The 15,347-nt window shown below is 34.8% G+C and overlaps 1 pseudogene; it reads left to right on the top strand.

Moving 5' to 3' along the window:
- The first annotated feature begins 2,586 nt into the window (after window positions 1-2,586).
- On the top strand, window positions 2,587-14,029 carry LOC107021273 (annotated as a pseudogene).
- The last annotated feature ends 1,318 nt before the right edge of the window (window positions 14,030-15,347 follow it).

Below are 15,347 nucleotides of genomic sequence, written 5' to 3'. Positions count from 1 at the left end.
TATATATATATATATATATATATATATATATATATATAATATGATAAATAATTTGTTAAAATTAAATGAGCACCGATAAAACAAAAGCGTTCGTGGCTGCACTGGTTTACCCCAAGTTTTTTATTTTTTCCAGCGATTTTGCAACCCTTTTTCTTTAAAAAAAAATTCTTTTTTTAATTAAGGGCTTATTTTACTCCAAATTTTGTACATGTTTTGACTTTTCCTATTCTTAATTAGTTTAATCTAACTAATTTTTTTCTTTCTTTTTTATTTTTTAATTTTTCCTATGCTTTAAAACATTTTCCACTGTCCGCTTTTATGAAATTATTTCTTTTAATAATAAACGAAATCATTCTTCTTCTTCTTCTTTCAAAGAGAAAACAGTCAGCCTAACAACAAACTTCAAGCTTTTTCCTTTTCAAAATCACAATACAAAAGCAAGGTAATAAGATTTAATGTTTGATTAAATTTAGATAATGAAAAAAAAGGGTTTGGGGAATTAGGTTTTGAGATTTTCATCGCTTATGGCTGGTACTCTTTAAGTCTTTATTCTTAAAATAGATTACATATATTATTTTTTGGAAAAAATTACATGAATTAACACATTTTAAATAATAATTACTGATTTTAGTGATACTTTTTATTTATTACCATTTATAGCAATACTGTGATAAATCTGTAATATGTATTAAAAGTAAATTATGTATGCAATATATATGAATTATAATTGTTTTTGAAATATATTATGTTTGTTTGGTAAAAAATTGTCACATTGTATTATAAGTGTATTAAAATGTGTGATAAATGTATTATCTATCATTAAAACTAGTATTATATGTGAATAATAAATTGTTCTTTGTAATTTGTATTGAACTTGTATTATAAATGAATTAAAAGTAATCAAGTAAAAAAAATGTTATTGCTATAAATGGTAAATATTTTTTTATTATAGTACATTTACGTAAATTTCCCTTATTTTTTTTACTTGATATATAGGTTTAGACTTTAGATTCTCGCATAATTAGTGTTTTGTGGTTAAAAATATGTGATTGTTAACAGGTTTATGTTAAAAGAGTTTAAGTTAGTATACGTTTACACTATGTGATTGCTAACAGATTTATGTTAAATGAAGTGAGTACCCATAAGTTTTAAATCTTGGATCCGCCACTGCTTAAAGGATCATTGAAATATGAGAAATTATCTTGCAAAGTCATTGAACTTTGTTTTGTATCAATAAAATCATTCAACTTAAGATTTTTATCTTCAAAAATCAATCAACTATATTCATTATTAAAATAAATTTAACATGAGAAAATAAAATATTTTTCATGCCATGAAATCATAAATCTCACAAATAAATAAAATTTATAGAATTTATTTAATATTATACCAACCCACCCTCAAACCCATATACCCGATTTATGCTCTTATTTTCATTATTTCCTCTAGCAAATTGTATAGCTGAAAAACTGAAGTTGTTGGCAAGTTACAATTGTTAGTTCTGATTAGAGAAATTAAATCATCACAAAAAAAAAATGAGAAATCAATTTCTTTATCTTTTTGTGGTCAAATTACTCCATTCATTGTAGAAATTATCTTCTTAAAAAAATATTCTCTAACTTTATCAAATTTATGTCCCATCTTTTACATATCAATAATATGAAAAGCAAATATTAGTACAATTGAAGATACTTATCTGTGTAATGTCACGAGACTTGTAAGTTGTAACAAGTAATTATATAGTAGCAAACAAAAAATTAAAATTAACCGGCTTCTTAATATTAAACAATGTCCCTTGATAAAGAAATTACTCTTAAATTTATTTTTAATACTCCCTCCATTTCAGCAAATCAAAAATGTTTTTTTTAAAAAAAAAAATTATACCACGTACCATCATCATTAAATAATTTTGATTCAAAAAAAATTATCATTAAATAATTTCATAAATTATTAGTTGACAAATTAAAATTTCCATGCATAATTCGTAAAATAAATTTATGCCGAGAAGGTTGAAATCTGTCAAGGATGGAGTAAAAAACCACTGGAAGACCTCAACATCCAAGAATTCAAATATGCCACTGATAAGATCAAGCAGATAAGAAAAGAATTTGAAGCCAATTTATGGGTGGGACTAGTATAATAATAAATACATTTTATAATGTTATTTATTTTTGGGATTTATATAAAAATAATGTATTTTATCATGTCAAATCTATTTTAATGATAAATGTAGTTGAGTGATTTTTGAAGATAAAAACATTAAGTTAATTGATTTGTTGATACAAAATAAAGTTTAATTACTTCACTAGATAATTTCCTGACTTAACCCTAAAAATCTTCGATTTGAATATGATATTTAAATTTCACTAATCTATATATATTACTTGGACGACCACCTACACTTGTAGTATTTGCGTTGATAGTTTGACTCGAAATTTTTTGGACACTATTGTCGGGGACTCTACCATATCTATACATGTAGGCTATATCATATTAAATTATTACTCATGTTTTTTAGTCATAAATTTGTTATTAGCTTTCACATGTACTAACTTAATTAATTTGTTTCACTTTCATCTTCTTCACATGATTTCTGTTGTTCTTTTTTTCTTTTCGTGATAGTCAAATATTTTTTATCTTTTCCTCTGTTTCTACAGAAGATGATAACCAGCATACTGTTTTGTTTAGTTAGTGTCAACTGTCATGGCTTATGGTAATTCTAGATCTGTAAGGTTTGTCCATGGCCACTTCTTTCGTTATTTTGCTTCATACTATTTGTCTCTGCAGTAGAAAATGTAGACACTTACTACTACTTCTCATTAGCATTTTTAAATTTTGTTTTATATAATATTGAAATGACATATGCTTAAATAGCGCGACATAGGTAATGAGGATTCATATAGAATTAGATACGTACTTGTTGCTATTGTCTTGAACTGTATATGAGGTTGGTGTAATATATGTTTACTGAATTCCTTTTACACATACCGAACTTCAGATTCCCAGATGATCTTGAAGCGACAAAGTATGCACCTGCTCATGAATATAATGTGATCAAGGTGAAGTGTAAGCTTGATGGAGTACGACAATCAGAGACAGCCAGTAGAACGAGTGATAAGAAGTATGACAGGAGTAGAAAATCCCTGAAAGCTAAAGTATTATCACGAGTTTTTTCAGAAGACTATGAAAGACTGAACAAAAAGATATCGGATCCTCGAGGACATGTAATTCGTAGATGGAACAAGTTTTTCTTAGTATCTTGTTTAGTTTCATTGTTCGTAGACCCCCTATTATTTTACTTGCCTTTCGTCAAGGATGATATATGCATAGATATAGGAGTTACTCTTGAAATTGTCCTCACAGTTATTAGATCAATAGCTGATATCTTTTACGTGATTCAGATTATTGTTCATTTAGAACTGCTTATGTTGCTCCATCTTCTCTTGTATTTGGGAGAGGAGAGCTTGTAATAGATACTTCGAAGATAGCACAAAGATGTATTAGAAAAGGTCTCTTAATTGATGTCATTGCGGCCCTGCCTTTACCTCAGGTTAGTCACTAAGAACTTAGGGAACTGATTTTAGAAGTATGTATTTGTGTGTTAATTAAGAGTAGAAGTGTTTAAACTGATAATAAGTATAGTGAACTTGTTTTATTGCTTCTTATTGTTTTAGGTGTTGATTTGGGCTGTTATCCCTAATTTAAGGGGCTCAACAATGGCAAACACGAAGAACGTCCTAAGATCATTATCATTTTTCAGTATCTCCCTAGACTTTATCTCATATTTCCATTGTCATCGCAAATTGTCAAGGCTACTGGTGTTGTGACTGAAACAGCATGGGCAGGAGCTGCTTATAACTTGATGCTCTACATGTTAGCAAGCCATGTATGTGAAGTCCAAGTTTCCTGTTTGGTAGATGCTTCATTTTTCTCTAAAATAATGCTACGCTGCATTAGATATTTATAGATGCATATCCGGAAAATACTCCTCTTTTTCATTTCCCTACTACAGTACACAAATGAGAAGATCGTGGTTTTATCTTTGTCGCCGTTCAAGTCCATGACATAATATTTTCTGTTTTGTTCTAACAGACCTTACATATTTGTTCATTGGGGTACGGCATATTGAGCACAAAAGTATGCATACCATGTGAACTTTTGCTCTGTGTTATAAAGCACTTCACATTCGTCTCCCATTTTGATGTAAGAATGTAAAACCTTCTTTGGGAGCTCACTAACCTATGTCTGTCAGTCATTCTCCTTGGCCCTCCCTCATTAGCCCAAATTGGGTTATAGGCGTTACTATCATTCATGTCTTACAAAATCCTCCCTTATAGAATAAAATAATCATAAATAGCACTTTTTTTTCTACAAATATGTAGGTACTGGGAGCTTGTTGGTATCTTCTATCAATTGAGAGGCAAGAAGCTTGTTGGATGTACGTGTGCAATCTTGAGAAGCCGTCTTGTGAGGATGGATATTTTGACTGCCAGAGAGTAAATGATCCACAAAGGAAGTCCTGGTTCAATTCGAGCAACATTACAAGACAGTGTGACCCAAATAAAAGTGATTACCCATTTGGTATGTATGGTGATGCGGTGACAGTTTGCGTGATAGCTGCTTTGTTTTTCAACAAGTAGTACTTCTACTGCCTCTGGTGGGGCTTGAAGAACCTAAGGTAAGTAAAGCAATTTGATTGTCTATTTTATCTAATCTTAAAAGTTAAAGGGATCTGAATACACAATTAGCTGACCTGATTCAGTTAGGGGTTGTTTGTTCGTTGGTTAGATTTATCCAGGACGCGTTATGCAAGCATTAGTTATTCATATGTTACTTATTTTGGTTTTTATACATGAATTATGTTAGGATCGAATTCATGCACACACACTAGATGAATGAAGAATACAAGAACTTTCAAGAGAAAGAGATGAGAGATCTAGAGAGAGAGAAAGAGAAAACCCAATATTTCGTGGTAACACCAAGTGAGTAAACTTCCACGGCGGTGAGGTATATTTATATTAATAAATCAGAGTATTTTTGGTTAAAGAGAATAAATAGGAAAATCAAAATAGAGAATAAATAGGAAAACCTAAAATTAATCAGGCTCCACTACCTAACAATTCTCCCACTTGGAGACTGACTCAGTCATCCAAAAAATACATTCTCAAAAAAAAAATCTCTTCATCATCAACATCTTTACCGCACCGCAACATCTGTAGCAACAACTACAGAAGACCAACCGAGGTTTTACATAACCTCAGTTTCCCAACATCAACACATTTCGTCAACATGTCTGCCGGGTTCTTTGCACCCTCTATCTTCTCCAAGCACATATCACCATCCTCCACTGCCCTGCGAGTGAAATGGTATCTCCTTCTGATGTGCTTTGTCTTCGAATGATAGACTGGATTTTTCACCAACTGTATGGCACTCTGGCTATCTGAGTAAAGAATCTTCTCGCTCTGCTTCTTGCCCAATTCCTCAAGATAATCTGCCAGCCATATCATCTCTTTCCCAGCTTCAGCAGTTGGTAGTTTGATGTATGCTATGGTCTGCACTAGACCTGATATAGCACATGCAGGGGGAGTTGTTAGCAGGTACATGGCAAACCCTGGGAAAGAGCATTGGGAAGCTGTGAAGTGGCTTCTGAGATATCTGAGAGGTACATCCAGTACTTCACTTTGTTTTGGCAAAGGCAAGGTGACTCTACAGGGTTTTGTGGATGCTGATCTTGGTGGGGATGTTGACTCGAGCAAGAGTATATCCGGGTACATTTACACCATAGGTGGAACAGCAGTGAGTTGGATTCCAGGCGTGAATTCGGTCCACTTGTTAAGACCGAAAATAAGTAGGTGTAAATGCGGAAGCTAGCAAAGCAAATCTCGAAAGATCACGAGTAAGAAGACGAGGAGAAATATACCAAAAGACACAAAGATTTAATGTGGTTCGGTCAATCGACCTACGTCCACAAAGGAGATGAGCAGTCCACTATAAATATGAGAGTACAAAATACAGAGGGAAACAACCTCAACCAATTCACTCGGAATACATGGGAGGTTCACACAAGTGATAACGTATCAAGCTTGTGACCCACAAATTCTCCCTCTAACCAAAACTCTCAAAGCCCTTAAGACTACATTGTGAATGCTGATTAAGTTAGAAGGAACATGCCTCTATTTATAGAGTCCTAAACCTTTTCCTACAAAAAAAGGATTAGTCAATCCAAAACCTTTTCCTAAAAGGAAAACCTATTTATGGTAAGAAATTTAGGGCAAATAAAACCCAACAAATCTCCCCCTTGGCCTGAATTTCTGACAAAATAAATTTGTCCACCTTCTTTACTTAATCTTCAACAACTTGCTTCTCCTCTCCATAATCTCCTTTGCAAAATTTATGTCTCAACACAGAGAACCTCTCTGAAACAATTTCTCCAACAAAATCTTCATTACTGTCAAAAAGGTTGCGGCTAGAACTACAACCGCCAAGATGAACACCTCTTTCTAACCTGGTTCAATCATCGATTATCGAACCACTAAACCTGACTCCATCATTGAATCTGGCTCTGATACCACTTGTTAGGACCGAAAATAAGCAGGTGTAAACGCGGAAGCTAGCAAAGCAAACCTCGAAAGACCACGAGTAAGAAGACAACGAGAAATATACCAAAAGACACAAAGATTTAACGTGGTTCGGTCAATCGACCTACGTCCACAAAGGAGATGAGCAATCCACTATAAATATGAGAGTACAAAATACAGAGGGAAACAACCTCAACCAATTCACTCGGAATACATGGGAGGTTCATACAAGTGATAACGTATCAAACTTGTGACCCATAAATTCTCCTCCTAACCAAAACTCTCAAAGCCCTTAAGACTACATTGTGAATGCTGATTAAGTTAGAAGGAACATTCCTCTATTTATAGAGTCCTAAACCTTTTCCTACAAGAAAAGGATTAGTCAATCCAAAACCTTTTCCTAAAAGGAAAACCTATTTATGGTAAGAAATTTAGGGCATAAAAAATCCAACAAATCTCCCCCTTCGCCTGAATTTCTGACAAAATAAATTTGTCCACCTTCTTCACTTAATCTTCAACAACTTGCTTCTCCTCTCCATAATCTCCTTTGCAAAATTTATGTCTCAACACAGAGAACCTCTCTGAAACAATTTCTCCAACAAAATCTTCATTACTGTCAAAAAGGTTGCGACTACAACTACACCCTTCAAGATGAACACTTCTTTCTAACCTGGTTCAATCATCGATTATCGAACCACTGAACCTGACTCCATCATTGAATCTGGCTCTGATACCACTTGTTAGGATCGAATTCACGCACACACACTAGATGAATGAATAATACAAGAACTTTCAAGAGAAAGAGATGAGAGATCTAGAGAGAGAGAAAGAGAAAACCCAATATTTCGTGGTAACACCCCGTGAGTAAACTTCCACGGCGGTGAGGTATATTTATATTAATAAATCAGAGTATTTTTGGTTACAGAGAATAAATAGGAAAACCAAAATAGAGAATAAATAGGAAAACCTAAAATTAATCAGGCTCCACTACCTAACAAATTACTCACTTCCGAACTAGCAACCAATCAACCTGGTTTACGTATTTTATTTGCAGTATGTGCAGATCAGTTTCATATTGTATATGTTGACAGTATAGGAGTTCAAATTAGTTTTTCTATTTTTTCCATGAAAAAGATGAGAAGTTTCATATATTCAGTACTTTACAATTGTGTAAGGTATAAAATATATATGTCTTGTGCTTATAGGAGGAGATTTCTTTTCCGAGCAAAGATTGGAGATTTTCCTCATTCATCCAAGAAATCAGCATTGCTGATTTTTGACGCGATCCTCAACATCAGTTTTATTTTGGTTGAATATGCAGTTCTCTAGGACAAGATCTTTCTACAAGAACTCATATTGGAGAAATAAGTTTTGCCATCATAGTTGCAACGCTCGTTCTGGTTCTTTTTGCCTTGCTCATCGACAATATGCAAGTTAGTTTTGCTCACTAACATTTACTGTATTGCTATATTATAAGCTATTCAGGCACCAATAATTCACTTTTTCTGGCAGACATACCTCCAGTCGACAATAGTCAGATTAGAGGAGTGGAGAATCAGGAGAATGGATACAGAACAATGGATGCACCATAGGTAGTTACCTCAAGAATAAAGGCAGTCAGTAAGGAAATATGATCAATACAAATATATTGCTACAAGAGGAGTTGATGAGGAAGCTCTTCTCGAAGGACTTCCTCTAGATCTTCGCAGAGATATAAAATGCCACCTCTGCTACGATTTAGTTCGAAGAGTAAGTTCTACAAAAATATATACTAAGGGATGTATTACACTTAATTCGCGTATGGTAGAAGTTCCATGGGATGGAAATGTTGGGCTGTTGCCCATGTTCCAGTCAAAGGTCCATGGCCTAATCCTACTTGGAAAAGGATTGGAATTATTCTTTTTATTTGGTTTCCAATTCTATTAGGAAAAGGATTGGAATTGTAATCCTATTTGTAGTTGGTTTTGGCTTTGTAAGGAAAAGCACAACTCTATAAATAGAGGATGATTTTGAGAGAATAATAAATTGCTCATTGGTATTGTCTTTGAAAGACATTAGAACATAAGAGAGGTTTTTGAGAGAACTTTCAACAAGAGAAAAAGAGAGAAAGAAAAGGGTTCTTTTGCTGCAGTCTTTTTGTCCGACCAGCAACGTTCAGACCGTGTTTCCCGATTAACTAACCGTTGGATCGGCCTGAAATTTGGACTGAGTGTTCCTGACATCTTGGTAGTTAATTTGAATGGTGGAGATCGGATTCGTAGGTGATAAAGATCCTGTTTTAGGTACCGAACAGAAGCTGGGCTTGGATAGTGTTTCTTTCTATTTATCTTTTGTTGGTGTAGCTATTGTTTGTTATCTTTTGGCACTTATTGTGTAGCCATTAGAAGAATATTTGTGACCCTCTTATTGGTATAGTGAAGCAATTCGGATCTTGTCGATCTCGTGGTGGTTACCTTCGGTTTGAAGGGTTTTTCCACGTTAAACTTGGTGTTCTTTATTGTTAGATTTTCGGTTTCATCTTTTCTTCACAACAACTGGTATTAGAGCTAAGGTTATCTATATGGAGTGGAATATGAGCAAGATGGTATGTCTAAACGGAAGAAACTACAACATATGAAAAAGCAAGATGAAAGATCTATTGTTCGTGAAGAAGATGCATCTTTCGGTTTTTTCTGCTCATAAACCCGACAATGTGACCGATGAAAATTGGGAATTTGAGCACCAGCAAGTATGTGGATATATAATACAATGGGTTGAAGATAATGTTCGCAACCATATTGTGAATGAGACACATGCTAAAACATTGTGGGAAAAGTTGGAGATGCTTTACGCTTCAAAAACTGGCAATAACAAGTTCTTCTTGTTAAAGCAATTGATGACCTTTATATACAAGGAGGGAAGTCCTATTCTTGATCATATAAATGATTTTCAGGGTATTCTTGATCAGCTATCAGGAATGGGTGTTAATTTTGATGATAAAATACAAGGACTTTGGCTTCTTAATACTCTATCGGATTCTTGGGAAACTCTTCGTGTTTCTTTAACAAATTCTGCCACTGGTGGAAAGGTGACTATGGAATATGCAAAGAGTGGTGTGTTGAACGAAGAGGTTAGAAGAAAATCTCAAGACACATCTACACATTCAGATGTTCTATATACAGAAGATCGAGGGAGACATAAGACAAGAGATCCGAGAAGTAGAGGTAAAAGCAGAAGCAAGTCAAATTCAAGAATCCAAATATTATATGTTTATCATTATATAAAGAAAGGACATATTAAAAGATTTTGTAAACAATTGAAGCAAGATCTTAAAAAAGGGAAGAAGGAAGAAAACAATGAAAATAATGTTGTTGTTGTTGTCCAAGATGACCTTCTCTTCGCTTGTGATAAAGACGTCATCAATTTTGTATCTCAAGATACAAGTTGGATAGTAGATTCTGGAGCCACATCACATGTCACACCAAGAAAAGACTTATTTTCATCTTATACTTCTGTTAACTCTGAGGTGTTAAAGATGGGTAATGTTGGTGAGGTTAAGGTGTTTGGTGTTGGCACTGTTTGTTTGAAAACCAATAGCGGTTCAAAGTTGGTCCTTCAGAATGTCAAGCATGCTCCAGACATTCCCTTAAATTTGATCTCTGTAGGACAACTAGATGATGATGGCTATCATAATGACTTGTGCAATGGCCAATGGAAGCTCACCAAAGGCTCACTGATTTTAGCTCGAGGAAGAAAACATTAAAATTTATACGTGACACAAGGATCGATTCTTGGTGACTCTATAAATTTAGTGGAGAGCGAGACTCTATCAGAATTGTGGCACAAGAGGCTTAGTCATATGAGCGAGAGGGAGATCACATGTTTGGCTAAGAAGAATTTGCTCGCTGGTATGAAACAAACAAAAGGTGAAAAGATGTGTTCATTGTTTGGCAGGGAAACAGAAAAGAGTTTCTTTTCACAGTCATCCTCCTTCAAGAAAATCTGAGCTATTGGAGCTAGTACACTTAGATTTGTGTGGTCCTTTCAAAGTAAAGTCAAAATGTGGTGCACTTTACTTTGCTACTTTTATTGATGATCATTCTCGCAAGATTTGGGTATATCCTTTAAAATGCAAAGATCAAGTGCTTGATGTGTTTAAACAGTTTCAAGCCTTATCTGAGAGACAAACGGGAAAGAAATTAAAATGTATTCGCATTGATAATGGTGGTGAGTATATTGGTCCCTTTGATAACTACTGCAAATCGCAAGGAATACGTCATCAGAGGACTCCTCCAAAGACTCCTCAATTAAATGGTTTGGCAGAGAGGATGAACAAAATTTTAGTTGAGAGAGTTAGATGTGTGCTTTCAGAGGCTACACTTCCAAATTCTTTTTGGTCTGAAGCACTTAACATTGTTGCTTATGTTATCCATTTGTCTCCTGTTGTTGCTTTGGATGGTGATGTTCCAAACAGAGTTTGGTTTGATAAGGATGTTTCTTATGATCACTTGAAAGTGTTTGGGTGTAAAGCTTGTGTGCATGTTCCAAAAGATGAGAGGTCAAAATTGGATGTTAAAACTAAGCAATGTATCTTCATTGGTTATGGTCAAGATGAGTTTGGATATCGCTTTTATGATCCAATTGATAAGAAACTCATTAGAAGTCGTGATGTTGTGTTCTTTGAAGATCAAACTATTGAAGATATTGACAAGACTGAGAAACTAGATTCTCATACTGATGAGAGCTTAGTTGATGTTGATCCAATTCCTACTATTGATACATCTTTTGCACATGAGAGAACCCAAGGTAATGATCAAGACAATGATGAGAGTGTAGAACATGTATTTGTTCCTACTGATGATGTTGTGGTTGATAATCAACCAACTCATGTTGGGATGACCGCTTCAGATGCTCCAGAAACCTCTTGTAGAAGATCTACTAGAGAGAAGCGAAGCTCAACACGTTATTCTCATGATGAGTATATTCTATTGACTAATATGGAAGAACCTGAATGTTATGATGAAGTCATGTTAGATACTCATAGAGATAAGTGGAAAGAACTCATCGTAGACAATCATGAGTTTTGTAGAAGTGTGGCAGGCAGGAAGCCTGTCAAAAGTTCCTCCACTTGAATTCCATTTGGCCCCTTGGCTGGAGGGGGAGTTTGTTGGGATGTTTCCCATGTTCCATCCAAATCCCATGGCCTAATCCTACTTGGAAAAGGATTGGAATTATTCTCTTTATTTGGTTTCCAATTCTATTAGGGAAAAGGATTGAAATTGTAATTCTATTTGTAGTTGGTTTTGGCTTTGTAAGGAAAAGCACAACTCTATAAATAGAGGATGATTTTGAGAGAATAATAAATTGATCATTGGTATTGTCTTTGAAAGACATTAGAACATAAGAGAGGTTTTTGAGAGAACTTTCAACAAGAGAAAAAGAGAGAAAGAAAAGGGTTCTTTTGCTGCAGTCTTTTTCTCCGACCAGCAACGTTCAGACCGTGTTTCCCGATTAACTAACCATTGGATCGGCCTGAAAGTTGGAGTGAGTGTTCCTGACATCTTGGTGGTTAATTTGAACGGTGGAGATCGGATTCGGAGGTCATAAAGATACTGTTTTAGGTACCGAACAGAAGCTGGGTTTGGATAGTGTTTCTTTCTATTTATCTTTTGTTGGTGTAGCTATTGTTTGTTCTCTTTTGGCACTTGTTGTGTAGCCATTAGAAGAATATTTGTAACCCTATTATTGGTATAGTGAATCAATTCGGATCTTGTCGATCCCGTGGTGGTATTATTCAAAAGATTACTGATTGGCTGAAAGACTGTTCTCAGCTTCTTGACATCAGATCATCTTGGACGTTTACTGATTCTATTCTTCTGGATGCGCTCTACATTCATCAAGCTCATAAACTCGCAATTGACTCCAAAATCATTGTTGATTGTGCTTCAATGAATATAAAGAAGCCCCTAAGATTACCCATACCTAGACTCATGGTGGAGCTTCATTTCATCCAAATTATCGGCTGGCCATTTCAAAATCGTCTATACATTTAGAGAAAACAACAAAGTGGCAGACTCTTTAGCAAACTTTGGCTGCGATTCTCAGTTTGACTATAGGTTTTCCTCTACAGTCGATATTCCTCAACAAATTCAGGTTCTTTCTCTAAAAAAAGTGGGCTTATTGAATATCATATTGGTTCAATTTGAAGGGTTTTTCCAAGTTAAACTTGGTGTTCTTTATTGTTAGATTTTCGGTTTCATCTTTTCGTCACAACAGGAAAAACATAATATGCAAAATGATTGTAAACCTTTTCGATATATCTCTGAAAATTTGGTAGGTACCACTGTTTGATCAAATGGATGAAAGAATGTTAGACGCAATATGTGAGAGGCTAAAGCCTGCATTGTGCACTCAAGACACTTGTCTTGTGCTCGAGGGTGATCCTGTCAATGAAATGCTCTTCATAATTTGAGGGAATATTGATTCTTACACCACGAATGGTGGCCGTATTGGTTTCTTCAGTTCTTGCCATATAGGTCTAGGTGATTTCTGTGGGGAGGAGCTGCTGACATGGGCTCTCAACCGACGTCCAGTGTGATTCTACCATCCTCCACTCGAACAGTGAAAGCAGTTTCCGAAGTAGAGTCATTCACACTTGTTTCAGAGGACATGAAGTTTGTGGCAACATAGTTTCGGAGGCTGCATAGCAAACAACTGAGGCACAAATTCAGGTTCTATTCGCACCAGTGGCGTACTTGGGCTGCATGCTTCATTCAGGCTACATACCGTAGATATAAAAAACAAAAGGTTGTAGCTGAACTTGAGGCTCTAGAAAATTTGGTGAATGAAATAGAGTCGTTTAGTGGTCTACTAGATATGAATGCACCATCACCTAGATCAGGTTTTGCAGAATATACAACAAGATGGGCAGCAAGTAGAAGGGGTCTACACAAGCACTCTGATTCAGATTCCAATGCAGTTAGTTCATTACAAAAGCCAGAAGTACCTGATTTCTCTGTTGATGATGAGTAACTTTGAAAAGTGATCCAGTTGTAACTTGTAAGATAAGGTGGATATGTAAATTGGTTAGCACATTCTTTACTAAAATTTTGATATATAGGAAACGCATGATATATAAACATGTCCCTTCAACTTGTTCTCAACAGACATTTACACCCTTCAACTTTGGGTGTGGATAAGTAACTTTTAAACTTGTATAAAGTTGAACAAGTAGACACATGTGTCCTACATGACATAATACATGTGGAACACGTGTGTCTACTTGTGTATACTCAAAGTTGGAGGGCATAAATGAAAATTGAAGCCAAGTTAAAGGACACGTTTATGTATTATGCCTATGAGAAATCTTAGTTCAGCTTATTTACCATTAACATAAAGATTGTAAAGTTCAAAGAAAAGAACAATGCCTGAAACTTAGAAGCCTCTAACATGGAATCTGGTTCAATTTACACTCAAAACATATCAATTTGTTTAAATTGGAGTCATCAAATCAATTTTCTAAGCATGTTCCCTTTGATATGGTATAACCATCAACATAAAATATTGAGAAAAAAGAGTATCTTGAAATGGAAGAGTCTCGTGTTGGTGTTGAGGATTAGAAACAATGTATTAGATTAATAGCGTTTCAAAGACACTTCATCCGATACTATACGTCAACAATTGTTAGTTAGTAATATAACCCAACTATGTGAGTTGGGATGATTGCCACATGGAATGGTACATATTTGAGAATCAATAGCCAAGTGCGAATGTGCTCAAGTCAGTCGTAGGTAAAAACATTTACGAATAAAACCATGATTCAAGTTTAGGGTAACACAAGTGTCAAATAACAGAGCGGTTTTGATTTTAAGTATCAACTACAATAGCAAATAACACGAAAGTAACAAGTATAGAGACGAGTTTTCGGATGTGATTGGAATATGGGCTAAGGTAGACAAATGGGTGATTGAAATTGATAGTGTATAGCTGTAAATTAGTGAATAAGTTAGACTTAAGTGGGGATAAACTTTCTCTCGAACAATTTATTCTGAATCAAATCGGTTTCTCTCGAACACCAATAAGCAGCAAGTAAGAACAACCTTCGCTTTAGTCCATTCACTCTCTCGAGCTGAATGTGTGGAAAAAGGTTTAGGATTCACTCTCTAGAGCTGAACCCATGACAACTCAATACCCATAGACATCAAATCTGTGGTCTTGATTTTAAAACCTTTCTCTCGAGCAAACCCAAAACACGAAATTAGAGTTGCATTTGCAACTAAAACCCTTTATATTAAGCCACAATTACTGAATAAAATCACTTTTAAACAACTTTTACACCATCAATTAATAATACCCAGCTGCTAAATCAACCCATAACCACATAATCACACCCCCAAGAATTAGGGTTTTAGCTAGACATCATAAAAAGATAGAAATCGTTATCATATTGTGTTTTCATCAACCGCGTAAGATAAATTTTATCTTTACAAAGGTCTAAGATGAAGAATATTCTACACCCACTTCCGATTTCTCAGAAATGAAAATCTTCATATCTTCAAAGCTAACGAAATATTGTCTCAAAATTCAGTTCTAAACGCTATACTTCAAAACTGATACAATAATTGAAAAATTTATTCTCCAATGAAAACTTGAGAGATAGATACATCGATACTTAACTAATAATATTCAAAAATGTATTTATAATCTCCAAAAATATGTTGCGAAACTATTCAGCGTAGTAAATCAGGTTCGCCAATACACTCGGCGATCCACCCTTTGATCAGTTTTATC

This window comes from Solanum pennellii, chromosome 6 (assembly GCF_001406875.1).
Source record: "Solanum pennellii chromosome 6, SPENNV200".
Lineage (NCBI taxonomy): Eukaryota > Viridiplantae > Streptophyta > Magnoliopsida > Solanales > Solanaceae > Solanum > Solanum pennellii.
This window is presented reverse-complemented; position numbering and strand designations above follow the sequence as displayed.